General features: G+C 40.3%; 1 protein-coding gene across 1 annotated transcript in view; it reads right to left on the bottom strand.

The window, feature by feature from the left end:
* Positions 1-19,533: 19,533 nt before the first annotated feature.
* The window catches only part of CA8 (carbonic anhydrase 8), a 50,727-nt gene continuing 42,289 nt past the window's right edge, over positions 19,534-27,971 (bottom strand). Inside the window, exon 9 of the mRNA XM_026102393.2 lies at positions 19,534-21,816. The gene's annotated coding sequence lies outside the window, so the exon portion shown is untranslated. The remainder of the gene's footprint in view (positions 21,817-27,971) is intronic.

The following is a 27,971-nucleotide window of genomic DNA, read 5'->3' as shown; positions in this document are numbered from 1 at the left end:
TTTATGTCTCCTTTTCTGTGCAGAGAAAATTATAAATAACTAGAGAGTTAATACAGGTTAGCTGCATGAGCACTTAAGCTTTGTTTATGGTAAAGACTCAGCATTTACTAAAATAGTCTATTCTAAAACGTAGGAGATATCCTTGTTTCAACTCTATACATCATTTATAACAATAATGTAATGGAACAGTTCTTCCGGATGAGGGATTCAGGGAGGACTGCTGCTCTGGTGTCTCAGCTACGGAATATGCACTCCAACAGGGCTGCGCAGTTGTAACAGAACATCACTGGGTAGCTCCGGATAAAACAACGAGTGTTTCTGGAGTAGCTTCTGGCTAAATAGGGACAGTGCCATTGATCAGTGATTACTGATTACGCAGAAATCCAAACCAGTGAAAGATTTCTGATTATCTAATCCAGTGTAAAAGAATAGTAACTGTAAATAAAGAGTAGATGAAAGGGGCATATTGCTAGTCAATATTTAACTGTTTGATTCAATGTGCAGCAGCTGTAAAGAAAGATGACAGGTTGCCATCTTGCACCAAAAAGTATTAGGTATTTATGAAATATTAATCAGGTTAACCATTTAAATTAACCATTTTCGGTTACGCTCCCTAGAGAAATATGCAGATGAATTGAAAGTATAATAGCAAGGGGATACTAAAAAAATAGCTGGGCTTCTATGCATAAGTAAAGTGACACAAGTCTTGAGAGGAAAACGTGAGGTGGCATTAGTGAAGTATTTATCCCACCAGATGTTACTACAAAATAAAGCTTGATGAGCTATTCGAGATTGCACAATAAATCAAATTAGGCGGCTACTATTTAAGTAAAGAGAGAACACACATAAGAAGAATGTATAAACATATTGCTAGACTGAAAGTGTGATGAGTAAAATATCTGTTGATGCCAGTTAAGTACTATTAATGTAATTAAGATGAAATTGGAAATATATGTGGAATCTATTCACTTAAAAGAGCATTATTAATCAGTTTGTGCTTGGGAACAGTTTGCTTTAGCTGTTCAAAAAGAGTTTTTATCGAACTTTTCTATTTACTTTTTGCAAGAAACTTCTCTGGGGAAAAAAAAAGAAAACCCACAACCCTCTCCTTATATTCTTTTTCACATTAGCTGTCATATTTGTTAGAAAGTAATAAATAGGTAAAGAAATGGCCAAGTTATATGCAGAAATTGCAGTCGTGAAAGAATAGCACACTGTCTAGACATGATCTTGTGGAAGTAACAAATCTGAAATCTTCTTTAAGGATTGTACAAATGATAGAAACAAATTTCTGAAGGTAAAAAGCCTACCTCCTACATTCTGGCTGGATCTGTTATTCCTTCCAGAGAGGTCCATAAACATTCGCTGCTTTCAGAGTCTGAAGGAAAACATTTCCTCTAATGAAGAGGCAGGACCTCTTCTCACATGTGTGCATAAGCAGGTGCCCACATCTTTCATCAATGCAAAGACTTGAGAGATCTTGGTTATTTTTGATCTCACAAAAGTCACTTAGTCTCCAGGCATCCACATTCCACATATACAAAATGCAGACAATAATACTCATGCATGTATGTAACTACTGTGGTGGCAGATTCATAAATAACAATAAAGTTTTTCTTTAGTGCAGTGTATCAGCCAAAAATACTTGGATGGTGTTCCCGATTCCTGTCTTTTTGCTTTATTTCTCCCTTGAAGAATAGCAAAATACCAACCCCAGGCTGGTGAACACAGCCTGCACAGTGAACCTGAGGTCCATTGGAGGTACTGGACTCCTGCCCTGTGAGGATACCTGCGGGGACTGGTCACCAAAGGCACAGTGCCATCAGCTGCATGTACTCAGTGGCCGTACAGGAATGTGTGACAGCCACACAGGGAGCCACAAATCCAGTAATAGTAGTTTCTGCCCAAAATGAAAGGGCAATAGATCATCACTTAAAAGCAAAAGAGGTTGATAGATCTGACTAAATCTTTACCGGTCCGTCATCTCCACTGACAGAAGAAAAGAACTACCCTCAGGATCTTGGGCTAGAACATTAGACAGGTGAAACCGGGTTGGTTAAACATCTGCTAGGAATGATTTAAGTGTAGCTGATCTTGCCAGGGGGATGGACAGATGGACACTGGAGGTCACCTTAAGCTTTGTTTTCTAAGATTTTGTGAAAGCTAGTTATGACATCCATTTCTCTGTAACAATGGATATGTGTGCTTTAGAAGGATGGTAAGAGCATGAGCAGTCTAAAAGTGAGGATAATTTCACTGCTGGATGATATGGCTACAGAGAAACCAAGTTGTAGCCAGACTATAGCTCCCTAACTCTTCTTATCAAGCATTTTTACTTAATTTTAGCTACATTTTATTTTAAAAATTCAATTCGCTCACAGTTAAGTAGCTCACAGTCTAGGCTTGTAAACAGCTTGTCTGGTAAATGCAGTAGAGATGCTGGCAGCAAGCACCCACCTTCAATATTTTGATTAGTTCTGCTTGGCTTGTATCATCAGTTGACTGAATGTAAGATTGTGCACATTAAATAAAGTAATGTCTTTATGGTGACTTGGCAATTATTTAACCACTACATTGTACCCCAAACTCCATCTTTCCCAGATAAATAAAACAAACCCCTCATTATTCATCCAAAGTAAGACAGAATTATTATGACATACATATAATTCATAGAAAGACATAGTAATGCACTCTTACTGTGCTTCAAGTTACACTTACAAATATGCATCCTGCTGTGGAAAGAATTCCACATAGATGGTTTATTCTGGTTTTAAGGAGGTGTCACTGCTCAAAAGCACTCAAAGGATGTAGGATCTGTAGACTTTCTGAGTCTCAAAAATCAGGTCGCTTTACTGTAAGATGAGTAAAGCAAAGGAGAGGATGAATTCTTTAAGTTTCCCTGCAAATCTAGAAGATGCTGCCAAATATTAACAGCTACCACAGACTCCTGTGAAATGAGGGATACTCGTTAATCTCTGGATAAAAAGCTTGTATGTTCAAATTCACTCACCTCACCTCAAATGACCCCACCAGCCCTTCCACCTTCATCTTGGCTCTGTGTTGCCATTCCCAATGCAGTAATCAGCACCTCTTTCCCCTACCTCTTTCCCCTGCCATTCCTCAGGGGTGTGCAATGGGTGCAAGGCTACTCAGTTATCTGCAAAACAGGGTTTTTTCCTCAGACTAGTTCCTCAAGATTTGGGGGCCTTGGAGTAAGTCACAGAAATCAGAAAATGACTTCTAGTGATCCTTTGTAGTGAAATAACATGCAAAGAAAAGAAAACTTGGGTAAAAAAATATTTTAGGACATATATCAGTCCATTTCTGAAGGATCTTTTTAATTTTTCTGACAATTTTTTTGTACTCCTTTGGGCCAAATGTCGGTAAACCCTCAGCTTGAAGCCTTGCAGGTTCTAGGAAACCAGGCTCATTGGCCTGGTGACACTCTTCCACTGGAGGCACATGATTTGTACCTGAGCTGCAGAGCTAGTCTCTGGCTTTCTGCTTGCTAAATGAGGAGAGGGATGAAGCCTCTTCCAAAGCAGGAGATTAGTTTATGTGTCTGAGGAGACCAGTGTCTTAAATTTGGTGACTAAACAATGCCATGTGTTTGGTCCTGTTTCTCTCGCTTTCCTTCATGTTTGCTTGCATTCTCAGGCCATAATTAAAGTGTTAATTGAAGTAATTTCACATGCGATTTCATAGAGTACTCATCCAAAACCAGAAACTATTTTCCATGAGGTGTTTTGACTGTTCATTCAAAAGAGTTGAATGCAGAAGAGAATATTCATTCTCTTCATAAGGTTAAGCTTACCCGGTCCACACACTCTGCCAACATAACAACTGAGAAAGAGTTTAGTAAATTATTTTGAGTGGAATTGGCAAAAAAAAAGTTTTAGCATTTAAAACTTTCTTGATCTTCATTTTGAACCATTCACTCAAAATTAAAAAGATCAGTAATACAAAACTGTATCAGGATTTTTTAATAATCTTTTAAAAGATATTATTCTTCAAAAAATCTTTGAAGTAGATATAGCAGACACTGCTACCCAGTTACTTTGTGTAGGTGGTCTCCCAGGCTGTGCACAGGTTTGTTGAAGACAATAGACAAGATCTGTGCTTTGTAATTCATCTTGTGTGGAGCTGCCTGTGGGAGTGGGGCTTATGCCTTGGAGAAAAACAACTATTCTAGAAGAAAGTTATATTTTTCCAGTGTGTCACTGTTGCTTTAAAACTTCAGAATTTAGTAGCAATATGAAAAAATATTTCATTGTTTGTCTGCTTTTTCTTGAATGCTTTTTTTTTTGAATGCTTTTTGGAGAGGTGGCCCTGAACTTTGCTTTCATTTAAGTCATTGGCAAAATTCCCATTGCCTTCAAGTGAAGCAGGACTGGCCCAATTTCAATGTTATTAGGTTTAACATTTTAAACCCACAAACATAAGGAAGTAGACTTAACATTATCATGATTAAGCATTTTATTTTCAAATGCGTTTGACAGTGTATTCAAACAAAGTAATGTGGCTTATCTTAAATTTTCAAATTGCTGGGTTGAGCAAAATGGAAGCTGCTTTCAATTAAATAATGCAATGAAAAGTATTGGGACAGAATTGCATTTGGCAAAAAAAATACTCCATTTATTTGATTGTAATCTATTCATCAGTTTATGGCTCCGGAGTCCTCAAGCAAATATCATAAATGCACATGATGTGCTTGTATGTTCTAGCAGATTTTGCATTTGAGTCTCAGAGTTAGCTGGAAGATGTGTTAAAACTCATGTAACCAGGCAGCTTCCTGTCAACCACCCATCTGAGAAGCCTCAGAAGTGCTAGTGATTACAGTGAGGTTTTGGATTAAATTACACACCAGAAATTGGTTCCAGATATGTCCAGTGCAGAGGAGAATACAACGTGAAATATAACTGAATCTCCCACAATAAGCTAACTAAAAACTCTTTGGGGTTTCTGACATCACATTCATGAGAGAAATTCAGTTTTAGCATCATAGATGTAAGCCCCAGAGCTAAAAGTGTTTCCAGGATGAAAGCCTGCTCTAACCAGCTCTGTCTGGCACTGTTTACCCAAATGATGGTGTTTCTTATGCATTGTGCTATGTGTTGTATTCTGCTGGGATTTGTCTACTCTTAGTTGCGTAAGTGACAATACCTTGTTATGAATACTGTGCTAAAGAAAGGGCAAAAGAAATGTGCACCACCCGCTCCTGAGTAAAGCAAATTGGATTCTGGTTTGGGTGTGGGTACGGTTCAGCAGGACGGAGGAGAGGGCTGCCTGCTTCCTGCACCCTGCTTGCAGCCTCCTCTGAACTTGGTGCTGCTCTGAGGTCCTCACATGGAGACTCTGACCCTCATGAAAAGAGATTTCTGGGGCTGCACAGCTGAGTCCATGGTGGAGCAAACAACATCACAGCAAGAAAGGGCTGGGCTAGAGCAGATGTGCCTGGTTCTCTAGTCTCTTCATAAACAGGTATCTCAGAAGTAATTTCTTCACAAAACTGCCCCACAGGGACCCTGCTGCCTGTGTGCCCTGTGTTTATGGCTGCAGTGAGTTTGCTTTGGGTACACTTGGACATAGAGGTTCTGGCATCCAGAGGTTTCTCTCCAACACCATGCCAGGATCTATGTTTGAACAGGGATCTGAGAGGACAGATACAGTCAGGCTCTAACAACAAAAAAAAATGCTAATACTTGAATTGTGCTCTCCATCTATGCCTTAAATGTTGATTGGGTTTTGCTTATTCAGTTGTGTATACATACATATAAGACATCTATGATGCATCTGATTTCCATTTTTACTCTTCAAATAGTGCTTGCAGATAGGGTAGGGATGTTGTTTTTTGATTTTTCAGAGCTAGGGGTTTTTCAAGAATGTACCAGGGGAAGCTGCTGGTGCAGGCTTGTGAACTGCATGAGCCGAAGGAAAAACAGGGACCTGAGCTGTTAGGGGCTCCCAATTTCCCCTCTATCTGCTCTCACAAAGATAGGGTATGGAAAAGTGACTTGCCACATTCAGAGGAAGCCATCAGGCCACCTGATGGGTTACAAATGTGGTAGGGGCTCCAGCAGTCATGAACATATATTTAGCACTGATCATGAGAACACAGGACTATGATAGAGTACTCAGACAAGATTTGCTTATTTGGCATTAGGAAGAAGTAACAAAAATATTCATTTTGGAAGTGGCTGCTCAAAAAACAAATTTATGGCAACATTCAAGCTTCCTACCACTTGCATCCTGAGTTCAAAGTGATATGATTAAGGGACCAGCGATATTAGCAACAAACAAAAAAGTCTGCTCCAGTTTAAAAAACTGAACCTCAGTATGCTGTTAATTAAAAGAACCTCCTGTATTTACAATGTAGCAAGTGAATCTGTTATCCACTGCTTTTACCACAGCAATTGCAGATGTTGTGAACACTGTAACTGTTGGAAAATATTCTGCTAATTTTTATACTCACAAGCCCATCCAAATAAACCCTAACTGCAATTTGCCATGTATCAAGAATAAACTCTCTTCTGCAGACCTTAAGGTATACCAGTGGGTTCTTCCTTAATCCATCCAATTTCATGTTTGTTTGTCATAATACAGGGAGGGCATATACTGGGTAAATAGGTTGTTTCAGAAAGTTAAATAACTCTTTCAGATGAGACTTTGTGACTAAATAAACACAGAGACATAAACATGAGTTAGCTAGACACAGTCAGTTCTAAGACAGAATCACAACCACATAACTTCATTTATCTACAGAAGATAAAATGCCTGTAAAGACTAATTTTCATTTCACTGTGCTATGACAAATCTTTTTTTTTTTTTTTTTTTGAAGAAAAAAAATCTTGATCCTGTTCCACTGAATGGTGGGGAAGGGAGGCGGTTGCCACTGAACTGCATGGGGAAGAGTCAGACCATTAATGAAGTCTGAAAACAGAATAAATGCAGAGTATGTATTCCTGAAGCTCTGTCTATATTATACAATTTCAGAGTATATATTTTGAAATATACTTGCAGCTTCATAAAAATATTTGGCTCCTGTAATAAGGAGAAAAAACGGTGGGAGAAAGTTTGCTAGTATTTTCAGTTAAAAAAGTGTACTTTCCTGTTGATATAGGACGTAACCGTTCAGTAGTCTTTGACATTTCTCGTTGGGATGATTACCGATCTTTCTCTAAAACACCAGTTTTAAATGCTATCTTGTTATCTGCAGTTGATGCTCTTACCATGCCTTTTTATAGCAACCATTTTTCAAATGGCTTGTGAGTCACTGCCTCAGTCTAGTCACTATTGTCTCTCTGAACACTCCTTATTCTGCCCGGTGCCGAAACTGCTGACTGCCCCAGATCTAAAAGATGAATTACTGCAAAGAAAAATATTCAGCCATCAAAATGGCTGCTGTCTTTGCAAGAAGCTGCATTAAAGACTGGAAGTGGCCTAATTTAGATATTCCCATTATTAGCAATATATTAAAGAAATCAGAAATGTGTCTACCATTGAATATGTTAATTATTCACAAAATAGTGGGATAAATGTATCAGAAAATGCAGTGCCTAACTTCCCTGCCTCTCTCTACCTTTTTCATGAATTGTTGTTTACATTGAAATTTCCCACGTCTATAGAGAAGTCATGCTACCTCTGCTGGTAAATCTGGCTATTTTAATCTGTTTATATGTTGATCCAGCAAAAATGTGCTTGGTACATCCTCTGGTGGCAAAATTTAGGAACATCAGTTCGGTTTGTAAAGAACTGATTCTCTAGTTTCTGGTCTTGGTGTATTTGAGCAACGTTTTTAGGCAGGTCTGGCTCTCTACAGGGAGATTTCACAGGAAATGGATGTAAATGACAGGATAGTCTCACTCCTATGCCAGACTGCCATGACAGGTTATAAACCCCGGTGGCTTTTTGCTATATAGATTCAGAACAGCTGATGGCACTATCACACCATGGGTCAGAGTGTGTGCATTGCTGTGTTGTCCCACCATCTGAAATCAAAGCGTGAAATCGTAACTTTTTTATGAGGAAGAGGCAAAGCTGTGTAAGTCTCCGTTCTGGATCCTCCTGGCCCGAGTGCCGCTCACGCCAAACGAACTGCAGCAGCTTCAGTGAAGAAATGTCACCCGGTGGAGGCAAAGGTGGAAGACCTCACTCAAGGGAGGGAGGTAATGTAGAAGAGGACATACTCTCAGCACTGCCTTTTTCAACACAAACAGGGCAAAATAACGATTAGTGAGACAGTTTTCTGCTGGGCTGTACCAGCCCAGTTCAGCAGATCCCTCTAATGCTGACAGCTTGGCTATTCGGAAGTAGCAACGTGACATCCCCTCACCTCTCGCTGTGTTTTCCTGGCTCTGCCTCAGTGATGGCAAGCCGGCACTGGCGGTGCTCCTCCATCGGCGCTGGCAATCAGTAAACAACAGTGATAGCGGAGCTTGGCGTGGGAGAAGTACGGTGCCAATTAGGAATTAATTAAGTGTATGTGGAATGAGGAAAGAGCTATGAAATAGGTGTGAAATGAAATCAATTTAAAATTAGCTAGGGCATGATCGTCTGAACAGCATGTATAAATAGTTCCCTTTCTGATCAGGAGGTCTTCTATTTTGCCCAGAACACAGTTGTTTGCTTTTTTTTTTTTTTTTTTTCCATTTTTTAACTTAGGGGGATACATCATGTACGAAACATTTTGCTGTAATAATTTTCACTCGAACAGCAAAGAGGGATTGGTTACTATTTAACCAGATGCTGTTTTCTCAAGATGTGTTGACAAGGCCCACAGAAATTTAAGTGCCGATTTCTCCGTTGCAGACAGCGGATTCGGCTTGGGGTGAATTTCTGTCCTCCAGGGCGAACACCATGAGGGACTCAAAGAGAAAAGGGAAGAAATCATCAGAAATCACGTGGAGACTGGCTGCACCACCGGTTGCCACTTGTACTGCAGTCCCCCGGCAAGGTCAGGGTTTCATCCTACGGCACCAACAGCAAGTCGAGCAGAGCCTCTGTCTCCTAGACTTTAGAGTCTGAACAAGAACAAGACAAGTGCCAGGTGCAGAAAATGCTGGAGGTGAGTACAGGTGAGCCAGGCTTTCTTTAGAGGACAGAGGATTGCGGGGAGATGGGATCACAGCCTTGCGATAGGTGAAAGGTTGTTAGAAAGAAGACTGATTCCTGTGCCAGGGCCCAGCAAACCATCTTTCAAGGATCTGACTATATGGCTGGGCAGAACCATTGTAATTTTGTAGAAGTTTGTGGTGAACAACCAACAAATAGTGCTTTGACACTAATATTTATTTATTTGAATATCTAAGTATTTGAATAAATATTTATTCAAAACAGCATGATTAGAGAGGGCAACCTGTTACTACCCCAGATACTAGAATGTCTCACTACATCCCCAGCAAGAGGAAAACATGTGTGTGTGTTATAACAAGTGTATAACAAACATGGTGAGCAGACAAGAAATAGCTGCCAGGCCATTGCCCACTGCTAATGGGTGGCTTGCCTGAGATATTATGCAAGAGACAGGTCTTGAATAGAGAAGTGTTTGGACCACCCCTACTGATTCTCCAGTGCCTGGAAAACAGGAAATAAAGAGATTATTCATGTTTGAAATCACATATCTTGGAGAACTGTGAGTCAAAAATGAGAATGGACTGATTCATCCTGCAGCTGGAGCTGCAGGACTAACGAAAGTGGAGTCAGTCAATGCCTGAATATGCACAGGTAGACTATTTACTAAATGAAAAAGGTGACACAGTCACTTGTGGAGAAAATTTCTACCCTTTGATCAAATCCAACCCAAATACCATCATATCAAGGCATCTTGTGGAATGAATTGGATAGAAAGGGATAAACATCTTTTTCTGAGAGGTGCATAAATTCTTATGCACCTTTTATATGTCATTAATCCTCCATTTAATCATTTTATTAAAAAATTTAAAAAATAAAAGGTTCTCTGACACTCTTTGTGCATCCACAAAAAGACATCTACACCCCTCTCTGAAGTGGTCAACAACCTTCCTTCGCTCTCACTGAAGACCAGTCACATGATTGCTCTGAATTTGTTCTGAGTTCTCACCACCAGATTTGTTTCCTGTCTATTTTCCTTCTCACCTTGTCGCTCAGTTACCCCCCCAGCTAACTTGCAGATATACAGATGAGCAGTTCAGAGTTCAGCAACTGTTATTTTTCCCTGTGAAGGCCTGAAGAGCTTTTTGTTAGCTTGCTGTGGTTTGCAGTCTCTGGTGTTGGTGGTACTCCCTTAGACTACACCTCCATTTTGCGACTGACACTTGAGCCCCAGATGTGCCAAGCCTGCTAACCTGCTGCAATAACGGTCCACATCCGATGGCCAAATGTGGATCTCAGCCAGGAGGCAGCAGGCAACAGGCTTCCCCAGTGTGGCAACGATCAGCGACAGCTGTCTCTTATCCACAGCTGGTGGCTTACATTAAGCTACAGACCCCAGTCAGGTCTGGGGGGTGGCCCTGGCAGCTCCCGTCTCCTGGCTAGGCTGATGCTGGCAGAAGAAGTGTTTAGCTTGCAGCAATAGCTGGGGAGCACTCTCGCAGACAGGTTGAGTGCAGGCAGCTGCTGCTGCCTGCCTCTCCCTGATAAGACCAGTGCTCATCTGAGCTCCTCTGCCTATTCTGCTGGTGGCTATTTAGCTGCAGGCGCCGATGGAGCAGCAGGCTGTTGAGCAAAGCCAAGCTCTGGCTGGTCTCAGTTGGCAGAAGGGAACTAGCAGCGCTACCTCCTTACTGAAACCTGAATGAGCGATTTCTCCTACTCAGTCCCTAGGCGACCGCGGGCACCCCTGTCTCCCAGAAAGCAACGCTGCTCACCATTTCCCAGAAATGCAGAGCCTTCATGTTATCCTGCTCCAGCGGTGAGCTGCACGTAACAGCTGAAAGGCAGCTAGGAGCAATGTCCTAAAGCAAGTGTGTTTCACTGGCTGTCCATACTGCATAGCATGGATCAGTATGCTGGGCTAAAAATCCTCTGAAAGGAGGGAGCTCAGCAAGTGCCGGCACTCAGGCTGAGGATCACTGTACCTGAACTAAGAGGTCTACCGATGCACAGCGTGGGGGTGGCTCCAGGTACAAACCCCTGACACATTGACACATGCACACTAAATCGTGTGCTGATCCTGCACCGAACAAACAACACTGTTGTATTGCTGGATGCTTCATGTATTTTATACCATTGGACCTCGATACTAAACAGAATGATGTCAGATTATTGAACACAATGCGGATTAATGAAGGAAATAATAGTCTGTGTTGTTCAGGGGATTACATGAAATTACAAGTAGGATTCTTTCTGGTCTTAATATTGGAAGGTTTATTACTTCACTGACAGAATTGCAGAAACTGTAGTTTGACAAGATAGTAAACCTGTTTGAAAATGCTTATTGCAAGATCAAAAACCCTGTGGCCATATGACACAAAACACTAAAACAACTTCAGTCTGTCAGTTCAAATTTGTTCCAAATATTTTGAATTCTTAGTACAACTTCAATCTGTCTTGACAGATCAGTTTTTAGCTCATCCTGCCCACTCTAATTTTATGCTGAATACACATCATCTGTTTACCCGTAGTTGGGATAAAGGCTGGCATATATCCATATCCTGTACTCTGGCTAATTCATCAGAAATATGGCCATGCCTCATTCAGATCAGATTTGTACAACAAGATGATCCAGCAGCACACAGATCTTACACCGCGGAAACACAGCCTGTGCGTGTGCTGTTGACAAAAATTGCATGTGACAAAGAGCATCTAGAAAGAGAGTAAAAGTATAGAAGCTGTAGCAAAGTTGATGAGGGAAAAAGAATGAGATCTGAGTTTAAAAAAAAAGTAAAGTAAAAGAAAGTGTGAAAACCAAGAACAAAAATGCATGTAATATAAATATGACTATATGTAATACTACATGTAAGTCATTGAGAGTATGGATTAAATGATCTTCAAGACTAGGTGGAAGGTCAATATGAGCTTCTGAACTTGACGAAAGAATTACTGGAAGAAATTCTGTAACCTGTGTTATGAAGATCAGGCTAACCAAACCAAGGAAACCTTTTTACTTTAATGTTTGCTGATCATACGTATTTGCAGGTCACCTTGATAAAGCGGACTGGATTGCACATGGGGTCTAACTTGAATTTATTTTTATTACAACTCTAAAGGTAAGATTGTATAGCTGGAAGCTAACAAACAAAAAGAATGTACCAATAAAAGGGGAAGACTTGACTTGGAGGAGAAGAAAAGCTCATTAAAAACTAATGAAAGACAATTTAAGAGACTAAGGAGATACCTTTATTCTCATATAAAACAAAAGTTCATTCTGGTTCATAAAAATATCAAAAAATGTCAACAAGTATAATTTCTTTTCTTTTTCCCTTGCAAGTGAAACAAGAGAAGCCAGCTGACCCATCTTCCAGGGGCTCACTGGCTGCCCAAGTGAATCGGGAGCAGCTAACCATGTGCCCCAGGAGCAGGGAGCTGCAGGAGGACACCACCATGCAGGACGACACCCAGAAGCCCTGCTGGCTTCTGCCAACTCTCCCACAGCTTTCAAAGCTGAGAAGCTCCTGACTGCCAGCCAAGGAAAATGGAAACCTTCAAGAGGCCTATTTTAGACTCATATCCTTAAGGTTTTCAGCTATCTTCTGGAAAACCCACAGCTCCATTCACAAACAGCCCTGGTTGAGCATGGGGTCTCATGGTTTTCAGGCTACTGCAGAGCAGGGTATCTGATCAAACTAAGCTCCCTCTCTCCGGGACCATCATTTCATGGGACTTGAAAAAGCCACAGACCTTGGAAGTCTGGGCACATGAGACGCCTACCCAAAAATTACACAGGGAACTAAGCTGCCTTTTCTGTGGAAGTCCATCAAAACAGTATTGTTTTCTTGAAGTAGTTTCTTTTCAATCACTCAGTGTTTTCTGCAGAAAAGAAAAAGAAAAAAAGAAAAAAAAAAAAAAAGATTCTCTGCTGGAAAATTCTTGACCTGTGCTACCTGTGACGCTAGTGGGAAACTAATGATTTTTTCAGCACTTTTCAAAACAATGCCAGATACATAGTATGAATTTTGGAGCTAAATTTTAAACATCTAAATTTGGAAAAGTGCTCTCTTGCCATAGGTACAAGAATGGAATAATTTGCTAGTGAAATGTCTTTAGACTTTGGCAACTTGATTTTTCTAATACTTAATAGGTATAAATATAAAAGTTACAATTTTTGTAAAACTGCAAGAAGAAGGGCATTCATTTTGCACCTGCTGGGTCAGACTTTGAGACTTTGAATGCTTCTAACAAAAAAAAAAAAAAAAAAAAGAAAGAAAGAAAAAAAAAGAAAAAGCTATAGAATTGCCTCTTCTAAGAAAATAGATATTGATAATACTGGGTAGACTTTTCAGGTGTTTGCTCACAAATTAGTTATACAATTAGCTAACGAAGAGATGTAAAGAAAGGTGGAAAGCCTGAATATCATTCAGCACTCAAATCCTTGTGGAAAATGGTAAATACTGTAATATCAAGTAGCAGACAAAAAGCAGCTGTGCTCTGCAGCCACCCACTCTTCCACATTCAGAAAAGAGTCTATGCTAGTAGTTGGAAGGCATCTGACCAGAAGTAGCAAGAGGAAGTTGTATCTGGGACCAAGGAAAGACAATCAATACGATACAGGTGTCAAGAGGCCTTGGAGGAAAGAGAGAGTAGGCAGATTTCTCCATTTAAGGGTTATAGGACACTGTAAATAATCTGTTAATCTGGCACTACAGTGGAGCTCATTTAAGACTGTGCAGCTAGGATGCCCTGACATAAACCAGTAATAATCACAAACTCCACTTCTCCCCTAACTGCATGAACCCAGATGGCAAGGAGCCAGGTGCCTGGCCTCAAGCAGTACTTGCTTTCAAGGCTGTGATGAAGGCCCTGGTGATGCCCATGTGATGCTGAAATTAAATTCTTGGCATTCCAAAACAGCAAGTGCCCAGAAAGGGCAGCAGATGATTTTGTTCTTGGGAAAACTCTGTGAGAAAAGTGTTTATGCCAAGTAGGTATGTAAATATCTCCCCATGCAGCATACACACTCAGGCTGGGTTGTCCTATTATTCAGGAAAGTGACTCCCCTAAAAATGTGCTCATTGTTTTAAAGTAACAAATATAACTTTATCTTTGAAATAATAATCCTTGCAAAGGAAGCCCTTGGGGATTACACCTGCGTCTCACAGTGCTCTCCGACAGCCGCCTTAGGAAGGTTGTTCTCAACTTTGCATTTCCTGCAGCACCGACGTTATTTTCATCAGCCAAACTCAATAAATGAGTTCAATTTCATAAGTAAGAAGCAGCAAGAAATAAGTGAGGATCCCTGAGGATTTTCAAGGCAAGATAACACTGGGAATCACAGCACTGCTCAAAGCAACTGGAAGTTCTGCTGCCGGCCGTGACAATACAGCGATCTCCAACGCAGCTGCAGGGCTGCTGGGGAAACCGATGCCCTGAGCCAAAAATATGACGAACACGCACCAAGGCAGCAGAATCGCACAGCTGCAGTTGCTACAGGCCTGGCGGTTATGGGCTAGGGCACGTCTCCGAGAACCCGCGGCGCACCTGCGACGCTCCGGTCCCCGGCCCCTGTTCTGCCGGCGGGACGGTGACCTTGCCCGTTTCCCATGCAGAGCCTCTCACTCGCCTCCCAGGACCCTCTTGCTAACATTGGCATTGTACCCACCCTTACCCCCAGTACGCTTGCTCCCGCAGCCTGGCTGCTGCCTTTGTCACATTTACTGCCTCTTCTTTGAGCCAAATAACCTGCTTAATTGGAATTCCTGCCCACTTAGGTAGCAGTAATTTTGACTCGATTGCAGACATTTTTTTATGAATTTTATCTACAAGATGTGATCTTGGCAGATGGCTTAATCTACAGTTTTCTTTCTATTTTTAAAAGAAATCACCCTCAATTTTCATATATGTAATTTCCTTGCAGATTTTCTCTTAGCCCACAGCTACATCCTTTAACAAGGGGCACATGTCAGAAAAAAATAATACCAAATTATAATACAGACAGACATCCACAGATATTGAATTTTCTTTGTCTGCCTTTTATACTGGGGACCAAACCTTGCCTGAAGCTCTATAGTATGCAGACATCTAGTGGCTGGATAACATAGTGCAATTAAATATCTTTACAGGACACCTGTAAAAATTTTACACAGTCTCATCATAACCTGAAGGCCAGATACCTTGGGTCCTGCTAAAAATGTATTCATTGGCTCTGCAAGTCCGTTTGTCATTCATTTGGGCCACAGCTGTGAATATCTTGAGGCACTCTGGCCTCCTGTGTTTCTAGGATTTCTTTTTAAGTTGTGTATTATTGAGGTGATCAAAACATACAATACCACAAAATCAAGAAGGTTTAAAATGCTGCAGCACATCTGCTAAATCACAGCCTATAATTTCACACTGAGACTCGTGTGCTTGATAATCATTCTAGCTTCCCTGCCAAGAGCACACAGCTCTCAGGGTTTTCGTGTTTGTTTTTGATTTGTCTCCTGAGTAAACATTTCCTTATCTATGTGAATTACTGCATATTTCTAAGCCATGAATAAATCCTTCTGCTACCTTTGGTTTGCTTTTTTTTCTTTTTTTTCAGCCACACATGAAATTATCCAACTAAAGAGATTGGGCCTTTTTCTAATTGTGATCCAAAATAATGAAATTCACTTCCCAATAGCCCATAGTGCATCAAAAAAAAATCTGGTATCTTCATAACATGAGGTTAAACACACATTTTCCAGACTTGCTTTACACCTGCCATTTAAAATACTGCTGACGTGATGTATCATATGCAGTTATATGTGTTTCACTGTGTTATCATAGCTTTCATCTGTTTCATACTCACCGCTGTCAGATGTTTACATGGGAGGCACTTCAGCAAGCACTGCTTGTAGTGTGTATTTATACTAAAGCCTAAAGGATGCAAGGAGTTTATATAAGATTAAGATGTTTTTGTCTCCAGCTCAGATACGAACATTGTCTGAAATAAATAAGCCCATGTGGGTTACTTTTGTGCTTGAAACTCCAGCCTTCTCAGATGCTTTACTTTTTAAAATAACGCAGCTTGTGTTATGGCCTTATTTCTTTATTGTCTTCCTGGAAAAGAACCCCACAGGGAATGTGTGATTAGCCAGGGTTTGGGATAAGGATTGCTGTGTGCTGCCCAAGGAAGAGCAACAACATCTGGGATGCTGGTGTGACAGCAGCTGGATAGGGATTGGAGCCTCCCCAGTGCCTGGCTGGGAAGAGCAGCAGACTTGGGGAAAAAGACTCGTTAGGTATGCTTTCTAATCACTGATTTGGGCACTGCCTGTGATTCAGTCAGCTGGTCTTGCCCAACCCAGGATGAACCACTTCCAACACAGACAAGTTGGGATGGAAATAGAAATTTTTCCAACCACATCTCTGCTAAAGAAAAGGACACTTAGTAAGTAAAATCCTTTTTTTCTTTAAGCTCCTCAAGGCTTAAATAGCTCACTGTGTATTTTATAGGGCAAGTTTTTTTCGAGGTTACCTCATATTTCCAATTTCAAACCCCAACTTTGGTTGTTTGTCTAATATTCGGTGAGGAGAAAGGACTCTTTGAACCAAAATGTGGTCAGACTCTGAGAAAGACCAAGCAGAAATAAAGAGCTGCCATTGCGTCTGCACACAGCAAGGTAAGAACACTGTGCCCCAGGTATCCTCAAGCTGAAAAGGGTGTGAAGATACTGGAGAGATTCAAGGAAAGGCCACAAAAAACTCAGCACTGAAAAACAAACCTTATGATAGAAGTCATCAACTCAGCAAATCTATCAGAGAGAAGACTGAAGAGAGAACTTAACTATTGACTCAATGCTGGGTTTTTAACTTTGCAGACAAAGTCATAACAAATTCTTCTGGACAAGGACCATGGGTGTTATGGGGCAACATAAAGAATCTCTCTCTAAAGTGGCTGGTGAGTCGTCTTCTTATGCTTGGTCAGACTATGATCAGAGAGGAATGTCCTTCAGGTGATGTAAGGAAGAAGGCAAGGTTAGTGTAAAGATAAATTCAGTAATACACTTGAAGCACTTGAATTCTTAAGAGAGAAAATCCCATGAGAAAATGAATGATTATGTCTTCATAGCAAGTTTTTAACACCATTCAGTAAAAAAAGAGCCTAGGACTGGGGGAAAAGAGAAGGGAACAGGACTTTAAAACACGTTCACTTAGCAAAGCGAAAAATACTTGCTCATCCAAATACTAACTGTATATGTACAGTGGTGGTGAATTGATGTTAGGCACACATTCTGGAATTTCTTAGCTTTGATTAGAAGTTTTAAACTTCATTTTAAACTTTGCTTTAAAAACAGTTTTCTATGTATAGCGTTCTGAATAGTCACAGATATATGCATACAATGACAGATTGCAACAGTTTCTTAAATACACGTTCATGTAAACACTTCCAAACACAACCTCAGGAGATGTGGTGAATGGTTCCCCAGCTGCCTGATCTTTTGGCAGATAGCACAGGTTTATAAAGAATGAACACATCTCAAAGCTGACTCCATGGCTGACGATGCCATCATGAAACCCAGATAGGGAGAAAACAGCAGGCTAAGACTTTTCCTCTTTCCACAGTCTTTAACTCTGAGAGGGTCTTCTCCTTTTCCCCTCCTGCCTTCATTCACCAAGGGATTCCCCCATCTGTACAAGGAAGGAAGCTTTTCCTCATTCTCACTGCGGTTGATGTGACAACCATGAAAGGATTAATTTGTACAAGGCCATTATAGCACTAGTGCTGCACCTCCCGGTCAAATTCCACCAAGGCAAGGCTGAGCTAATGTTTGCAACCTGGCAGTTTTGGAGAATACTGATGGGCAGGACTTTTGCAAAGATGGTTGTACGTGGAGCTCTCCCTCTTTATTATTTCTGCTGTCTCAGCAAAATTCAGCTGAAACTTCTCAGTAAAATTATTTATCTTTTTATGTTGCCCTGGTGCTAAACACTTTTAACACTTCAGTAATGGTAGCCTTCAATTACCCTCTGGGATTCAAGAACACCAATCAATTGCCTATTAGGCAACCAAAAGGGACATTGGCCAGAGACCACTCTTTATTTCCTACTAGACTCACTGTTCTAGTTTAGGCAATGCTTTTCTATCTGGCTACTACACAATGCTTATCACTGTAATGTCTGGGGTCAAGTCTATCCTTCAACCCACACCAGTTTATGCACTGGTCACCTTCCGAGTGTTTTCTGGGGGCAGGCCCAGGATCTGCTGCTGCTCCACCTGTGCCTTGGTTTTCATGCAAAGGAAAGGGGAGAGCCGGGGCACAGGGCAGTCAGAGGGAGTCATGGTGCTCACCAAGAGGTTCCTCCGATCTGACAATCAGGAGCCCAGGACCGCAGCCCTGAGTGCAACGCGTGTTGTGCCGTAGTCTAACCATAAGCTAAGAGCTTTAGGCCTCTTAAGATTTCCTGGTAGCTCCAAAAAGCTACAAAGGAACGAAAAGCGTACATCACCTACAGTGGGGAGATTACAACAGCACAAGTCCTGCCCCACCTCACCTGCCTCCTCCCAACAGCTGGGTTTCTCCTTGTTCTCTGCACTATCCAAAAGTTTACCTGAAAGCTGCAGAGCCAGCTTTTGCCCCAGGAAGCCTATAGCTGCTTTGAAGTATTATGTCATAAATTTCTTGATCAACAAGTGTGTAACTGCTGCCTGTGAACTTCTTCCTAGCCTTGACACCTCCTTGAAACTTTTAATTCACATTTCTAATAAGTGTTCAAAATTATACGGAGTGCCACACATATTAATAATTATCCTTAAAAACACTTCCAGTGTATATAGGAATCTGATTCAGAGTTTTAGCAGGTGTAGGCTTGAAAAGGAAATTATTAATTTAGGGCCCTACACTGCTCTCAGAATACCTTTATTGGTTTTTATGATTTCTTAAAAATGATAATACAAAGGCAGGAACATAGAACTCTGAAGAGTAACAGAGCCTTACCAAACTCAGTAAAACCTCTCATGTGCCAAGTAATACATGGAGAATCCTTGCTGCAAGCTTCTCCCAATGGATTCCTCACGAAACCAGAAAGACTAATTTAACTTCTCCCAGCACACTAAAAATGTGGGTTGATCAATCTGTAATTAGAATGGGTGTGTTTTGTGAACGAATTTGTTCTTATAATTAGATCTATTTCTAAAGACAAAATACAGTTTTAAGCATTTTTACTGTTTTTTTTCTTTCAAAGTCAAGCCTTCAGAAAGACCTAAAAAGTCTCACTAATGTTGAGGTAGGTTGAGATGCTAATCTCAGTTGCTCCCTCAGCTGTAATATTTATCTGACTAGAATTTCAGTGTACAAGGCAATGCAGGAAAGAACAGTAAACACAGGAAGGGAGCACAGGAAATGGAAATAATGGACGGCATTTTTTTAGGGGAGACATTACATCATTTGCATTGCAATATATCCTTCTTTCACAGCCAGAATAATATTGTCCAGGTCCAAGATAATGAACACATTTATTTAGAGAATAAATCTAGCTCAGATTTCATCATAACATCAATATTTACCATATTAATATTACAGTCGCTCTCAGTTAATACTCAGTAGTTAATAATATGTTAGGTGCAAAGCAAAAAGATCTTCGGAATGAGCTGTAGGTGTAATCTGGGAATTGCTGGATTCAGAATTTGGTTCACTCCATTTTTGGAGGGTTCCTTCATTGCTGTGTACAAGGGTATAGGCATTGGTCTTCAACTGGCAGAAACCAGTTGACTTCTGCCTCCTAGTTTTTTTGTCTTTCTTTCTTTTTGACATCTTTAGAGCCCAACTCCACATGAACAAATTATCAGGCTGTCAAAAATTGCAGAGAGTCCAGCCTAGCCTTTGCAGGTCAGACACTGGGCTGCTTGCAGCAGACCTCATGCAGAGACTCCTGCTGCAAGATGTGGGTCAGCAGCAGGCTGAACTCTTGTGCCCAGCAGCTTGGGCTGGGCTCCAGCTCCAGCTGCTGGTGCAGTCATTGTTGAAGGATGAAGGGCAGTAGCCAGTGAAGCTACTACTTTGTCATTATGGAAGTGCTGGGCACATTTCAGATAGAAGGTGTATTTTTGGCTTGCACTGAAATCATGATCCTCTTGTCTAGGAAATGTGGTCATACTTCATTGAATTTGGTCAGGAGGTGGAGAGGGACTTTCTTCAGCATAATCCTAAAAACCTAAAGAGTTCCTACAGGCAAAAAGAGCAATTCAGCTATTACAACTCTCCTGAGCCAGAAATAAACAGACAACGTCATCAGGGGCTGCTTGCTGTGTATTCTCTATGCATTCATTGCAATACATGAAGTGAAGGGCAGCTGCGTGTCTCTCTAATGGTAGCAAATGTTTCTGCAATACACACTTACAAAGACATGAAGTAGTGAGCAGCATTCACTCCCCTTACCCAGCTCATGCGTGCTATGTGGGTTTGTCCTACTGTTCCTGCTGCGCCTAATAAGCACATAAATGACTGAGAATTCGTAACTCCTTATTCAGCAGCAACTCTGAAGAAGTGGATTAAGGATGCCTTGCGACCTGCATTTACCACTGCATGGTGATGACTTTGTGATTGATGATTTACCAATCTGCTCCCAGGGAGTTCCTCCCCTTTGTGAACCCTCTGTTTGCATCTCCATTGTGCCCCTGCCTGCAGCTTGCCATCTGTGCCTCAGGCGTTCCTCCACTCACATAGGTCTCTGCATAAACCTGCCCTCTTCATGCTAGTAAAATGGACCGTGTTGATACCTATGGTGATCAAAGCTATTTCCCACCATGTTATTGACTCTGTCTTTCAGATCTACATGTTGTGCAGGAATCAGAAGCTATGAGCTTGATTAACCGGCTTAGACTACCTTTCCCTTTTCTGTTTTGCCAGTGCTGTGTCCTGTGTGGCCCAGTGTGGCAATCTCCATGCTATGCAGTGAGCTAAGGACATGCAGAGCAGGTCTCCAGAACACCATCCTCAGCAATGTGCAGAAACAAATGGAACTGTCATAATTCACAGGAGAACAAAGACCTATAATTTTCTGCCTGAATTGAACATATCTCTGCAAAGTTCCATGACTCACCAAGTAGAAAATAATCCAGATGACTCTGTTTATTGGTACATTGGTTAATTTTCCTTATTTCAAAATTCCTTATTTCAAAAAGGTTCTTAGTAATGCAAATATCACTCAGCTTTATTCAGCTAAACCACATTAAATGCATAGGTTTGGCACAGAAGTGTTCCTTTCTGCCCCAAACTTATTTCTGAATTTATATAATATCCTCTGTGCACAAAGAATGCTTTTATTAGCTTTATAGAATGTACCTCCCCTCTACAGAAAAGACATTAGTTAGTGACAGCGCAAGAGATGCTAAAAAATAAAATTAAATCCAAAATTCAAAACAATGATGAGTATTTCCATATATAGTAACATTCATATCAAGCTTAAAACTAGTACTATTTGGATCACAGACCATTATTGAATCCTACAGTAAAGAAACTATCTAAGTTATGATAACTACTATTTTAAAATAGGTAACAGTGTGAATTGGAAGATTTAATGTGTTTTTTTCTTTTAATGTACAAACTCATTCCCAGAATTTCACCGGACCGTGTGGACAGACCAACTGTCACAGCTGTCTATCAAGGCTGAATTAGATGAAGGCAAACAATACAGGCTTTGTGGTTCAACTGAAGCAGCAGTCTCGAAAGTTTCCATTTCTCATCCAAGGGCACTGTGGGAGCATTGTCTTCCTCCTCTCTGAAAAGAGAACAGAACAATTATGCTACTGAAATTCCTCCACAGTAGGTCTGAAAGACTGTTTATGTCCAGCCAGGGAGACAGGGGAAACTAAAAGCAAGGGTTTCATGACAGCAGGTGGGGGGGGGTCCAGGGCATACACTTCAGTGATGTAATGGGCCTGATTCTTCTCATTTAGGCTGAAGCCAATGCTGGGAGATTTAATAGTCATGGAGGAAATGGCAATGAAATTGCAACATTAAATGCAGTGGTAACAGTATTACTTTGAAACAAAGCTTTTCTATTGGCTTTCTGAATCAATCAGGTAATTGATGCTAATGTGAAGATCATAGCTGTAAACTAGACAGGAAATTATACTAGCCACACAGAATTTTTTACCATTTTAGGGGCCCTACTGTGTGAAGTGCTGAGTACAGAGCTCTCATGGGAGTCAGATGTGCTGAGGAGATAGAAGGCAATGACCCAGCTTGTCCCTCCTAATAGCAGTAATATTCATTAGCGGTAGAGATAAACCAGTACTTGCTTTCATGCAAACACATACTATGTTTCAACATAACTTTAGGAAATCAGCTACTCAGGTTGCCCCAGTGCTTCTCAGTTCAGAAGCTGTAGGTGCGAGCGTGACACTTCATTCTATTGTACTATAATCTCATTTTTCCTGACGTTATTTTAGTGCCAGTTATAACTCAATAAGTAATGAGTAATGATAAATACACAACAATACACCAATCCTTAAGTGTTTGGGTGCAAATAATCACCTGGGGCTACCTTTGTTTGCAGGCAGAATCAACACCTCCCTAGAGAGTTCCCAATACTTTTTTTTAAAGATGAAGGTAATGTAGAAGCAGCAAGTCACCAGCAGGGCAGTTGAGAAACTGATGTCTACACAGAAGACAATCTATGCAAAGATCTCCCTGTGCTCCCTGGTTATCATCCAAAATCCCCTAAAGTCACAAGGTTTGGCAGCAGGACCATTTGCTGGTCAACTTGAAGAAGTTTCTGTTGGTTCCCTTCGAAGGGAGACTGCAAGCCCTTCACAAAGCAGCTACTTTCAGTCATATTTTAGGTAACAGTATAGCAGATGCCCAGTTCTTCCTGGGACCTTGATATAAACATATAACAACATTTAACAATAACAAGTTATTCTTGGTATTTTGAAAAACTCTTGGTACATTTTCCAGTGGGCTACTGATATGAGGGCGCAGTGACCAAACCCCCCCGGAAGTGAACAGAAAGATTTCTCTTGAGTGGACAGAAGATATTGGGTGAGGGCATTACACTGAACAATCTGAGCCAGTACGCTCAGAGGAAACCAGAAATTTCATGCTCTTAAGGTTCTATGTAGGCAAACTAATGCTGTGACACAGTGACACCTTCTCAATCTCAATTAGTGCTAAACTAATTAACAAAACTGTTCTATACACTACAGCTAGTAGCATCTCTCTTTTTTCTTGGCTAATCCCAAGTGTGATGTAAGGGTGATTGAGTATCTAATTACTCCTTAATTGAATGCACGCTTTGCACATTTTTCACTAGTTCAAGCTTAATGCTTTTGGTCCAAAAATCAAAGTCAGTGAAATTAAGTTGAACTGGGATTTGGGCAGCTATTGTATTAAAGGATTACTTTTGGAAAGGAGCCTAATTATGAGCCAGTCTGAAGATATCAGTTGTGTTTGTTATAGAGACACGTAATATATTGTCTGACAAAAGCCTAATTGTATATATTAGTAGTGTTGTTATTCATGTTTACCCATTATTCTTGTTTAAGAATAATTTTTCTACCATGCTAAATTCAAAGCACCGTTTAACAATATATATGGCCCAGCATCACACTACTCAGACTAAAGGTTTATGTAAATCAGCCTTTTTTTTGAAAAACATTGTGAGAGTATTAATTTCCAGCTGCTCACTGTAAACCATGTATAGTTTGTGCAACACTACTCAGAAACTGATAACATAATCAGGAACACCTTCTGAAGGGTGTTTGGAAATGTAATAATTGAGCTAAGTATTATATAAATGTGCATGTGCGTTATAATCAGAAAACTGCCTACATGTATTGCTTGTTTGAAGTTTATGTCTGCCTCTGAAATTTCCTTTGCTGGGGTTGAGCCCTATACATAAATGAAGTCCCACTGCTTCTGGGGGGTTCTCTGCAGGTCAGGCACCTATCCCCAAAGAAAAGGTTTCAGGATCAGCATCTAAAACTGTAAATAGCTGTGGAATTTGAGGGCTCTTATCACAATAACTATGGTTTAAAACAAAGAAATATTAACCAGGTTAAGCAAAACTCACAAATAATTCTTCAGGAAATACAAAATCATTATTTCCAAAATAGTTAACATTTTACTGCAAATTATTGCAAAAAATATTAATGGTTGCATATCTCGTTCTTTCATATATTAATTTTATGTACTTATTTTTCTGAGAGAGTAAAGTTTCTTGAACAAAACTATTTATCTGGCATAACAATGCCACAGCAAGACTGTAACTTAATCTCAGAGACACGGGATAGTATTACAGATAGATCCACACTGGTATATTTTTAAGAACCAAAGGTCCCAACTTTCCATAGTAATAGAATACGCTTATAAAAGAGAAAAGATGTAAGAAAACTTCAGTGTAAAAGATTACTTTTCAAAGTCTTCCAAAAGTGTTGAAAAAGTGCATATAAATGGAATATGGAGAAATGAAACAGGATGGCCATGATAATATGCCATTCCATCTGACAAGGAGGAAATGAGATATCCCATTGCAGCAGTCTTAGGCCAAGATCATTACACAAGATCAAAAACATTCTTCTGCTACTCAGAAGCAGACAATGCCCTTTCTGGACAGCTTTTCCACCCCTTTTGTCTTGCCGCACTCCTTACCATTGTTGCCTCACACAATATCTCCATTTTGTCCCTGAGAAAGTATCTTGTCTCCTCCTCCTTAACGCTATGTTAAACTAAAAAGTTAAGAAAAAATTCAAAGGACATGAGTAGTAAGATCATTTAACGCTGACTACACATTACCATTCTCCTATCCCATCTAAAAGACAGCACCTGAAAGCATGGTCAGGCACGGATCTCAGAGAGTCTCAGAAGAGAAGACTCACTACTTCATTAACTTTTATGTTTCCTGTGACATCTTGTATTCCTCTTCCATGACAAGGTCACAGTTTATTCAGTGCCATGGTCCACATCTGGCTCTATGGGTATTTAACAGCATCTAGCTAACTAAAGTGTATCTTTATTTCTCTTGAGCTGTGGTGATACATAAATATGTTTTTAAAATTACAAATACATTTTGCTTTTTAACACCATTCTGTATTTCATAGACTCTGGTGTTAGTTATAAAATATTGCTAATAACAGTTACTACTGGTATTCTCTTCCTTGAGTAAGAATTATTTGTTGAAAAATGTTTTCAGTAACCCAAATAACTTTGTCAGTTTTGTTTTCTACCTGTCTTCAAAACATTACTATCTGCTTAACAAGAGTCTGTTTGCAAAATGCATACTTTAATTGCATGATTTTCATCCATATGAAAGAATCCGGAATTCCAGAAATAAAGACCTGTGAACATTAGTACCCTCCGTTCCAGGTGTTCCTGATTATGTTATCAGTTTCTGAGTAGTGTTGCACAAACTATACATGGTTTACAGTGAGCAGCTGGAAATTAATACTCTCACAATGTTTTTCAAAAAAAGGCTGATGATAAGAGTGCATTGTGGATTGCAAAAAGTGTGTGCTGTTGATAGGGAGCCACAAGCCAAGAAATTTGGGAGCCCTTGTCAACACAAAGTAAATGAATCCTATCTAAGGCATATAGCAGAGGTCTGACTCCTATGCTACCTTATGATTTTGCTGAGCTTTAAAAAAGAGGCAGTATTTTGTTCCTTTTTTTCCCCTTCTTCCTGCTTCCCATTTCTCCATCAGTATTTATGTATTAAAGGAGCTCAGTAAAGGATTGAACAAGGACAATTCCAATATGTTATTCATTCTGGAAGCAACTACAATTTAAAATAGTTTTCTCCCTTTTCTTCCTCTTTTAGGGCTTGATGATTTCCTGTATTGATGCTCTGGCCTGGATACAGCATGAATTCCCACTACAGCGGTGGCCAGTCTATGACTCTTGGGCTGCCCATGGCTACTGAAACATTAAATTGTGGCTCCTGTGCCAAAGGTACATCACATGAGCAACGGAAATAGCCAGTTGCTGCTAAGTCACTTCCTCTACTAATCCTACCACTAATTCCCTCAGCTGCAGGAAAACAAGTCAGGCTGACATCACAGGGTCAATCTCACATCCCGTTCCCTTCTACAACAACGAAGTAGTGCGAAGCCACCTGGGAAGGCAGCATCTTCCAACCACTCCTGAAGCTCTTCTTCCTCTGAACTCCCCCATGTTCCTAGTATGTTCCCAGTAGCTCTAAGATTATGGTGTGTGGTTCACGAGCCAAAGGCATTTGGCCCTCTGCCCTGTGGTCTGCTCATGCTCTCAAATGTAAGCAGATTCTCAAGTACTCTGAAGTGGCAGCAGTGTTGTGCACAGTCCAGAAGGTCTTAAAAAACAGGAGAACATTACGTTGATAACATAATGTTGAGCCTCTTTCAAAGACTGAAACAACAATTAAACCAACTTCTTCTTAAGCACAAAATCTAAACTCATGGAGACAAACAATGACTGATGAAAAATCACTTGCTGAGAAGCAGAACAAATATTCTTATGTCATCACATCTAGGAAATCAGCATTTATATTTCTAACAGCCAGTGTTTTTTTTGTTTTTTTAAACCAGGAAAAAGAGTAGAATGGTCGTTAAAGCTTAATGATGCATGGATGCTGAAAGCTCACTCCAGCTTTGGATCAACACAACAGGAAAGTATAAAATCCCTGAGCGTAGGAACTTCCTCAGAGCAACTTGTCTGTGAACTTCCAGGAACCACAAAGGCTACCAGTAATTGAGAGGAAAGATAAATACTAATTGGTAATGTCAACCTCCATTAAAGTGTGAAGTTCACTGAGATCTGCTTAGACAAAGAAGTGACAAATAGAATCACACCATTCTTAACTCCAGTTCTCAAAGGCAATGCATAACTGCACAGCTCACTCTTTACTTGAATGTCCTTTCATAATGTATGTTCTACCAATATCATACAACGCGTAATGCCTCAAAGAGGGGAATGCACAACTACCTGTTTAGTAATAGCTCACTCCCACTGGCAACACTGACCCTCTGTTCAACACCCTATGGAAGGGGTAGCTCATGGTTTTGCTGCCAGAAGAGCAGCTCAGCAGCTCCAAAAATAAATTTGCACCATGCATTTACTAAATGTCATGGATATTGTCACCATATTGCCCTCTCTCCTTATCCTATATTATGAAACTAATGTTGTGCCATTTTTTGCTTGTCTGCTCAGATCCCACAATACTGTGCAGATAGTCTCTGCAATACCAAGTATGCTGTCTCTGTTCCTCCCACCCTAAATTAGTCTCTCCTATTCCTTAGGTCTAGCATAATCCCTTAGTACTTTAATGATGTTATGTACTTCTTTTTCCTCTAACTCTGAATGTACAGCTTGGAAAGTGGTAATTATATTAAGAACAGTTTTTAATCCAAGATAATTTCAACTACCATAATTTTCAGGGCATTGGATAAACTTGCAGCTACTGACAATCTGAGGTCAACTAAAGATATATATGTACATATGAATGTGTATGTGTGTTTGTGTAATTAAAAACTGATGCTTTTTCAGGAGTTTCTGAATCAGTCACAGAAAGAGCTGTTCAGAAGAACTGGAATAACAAAGATAGGGAGACAGAGTAGGTAAAGACCATCACCATACCTGGAAGACAATTCTTGATTTATGGATGCAAAATAAATTTTTTTTTTGTAACTGGTATGCGCACTTTTTAAAACAACATACTGAAGACCAAATTCTTTTGTTTATTTGTTATGCTTAGTGGTAAATAAATTAAAGCTTATTCCTTTCAAAAGGAAATATTTTCTAAATATGATTTTAACAAGTCTTTTCTAGCACCAAGTCTTATTGCCTTCTATTAAAAGAATTTCACTGATTTCCATGACTTCTGCACCAGGCATTTATCTGACCTTCTCTGAGTCAATGGAAGCAAAGCCATTTAAACCATAATATGCACAGAATCATGTT

Source organism: Dromaius novaehollandiae, chromosome 2, assembly GCF_036370855.1.
Source record: "Dromaius novaehollandiae isolate bDroNov1 chromosome 2, bDroNov1.hap1, whole genome shotgun sequence".
Taxonomy (NCBI): domain Eukaryota; kingdom Metazoa; phylum Chordata; class Aves; order Casuariiformes; family Dromaiidae; genus Dromaius; species Dromaius novaehollandiae.
Note: the sequence above shows the minus strand (reverse complement) of the source record. Positions and strands in the feature narration are given on the sequence as shown.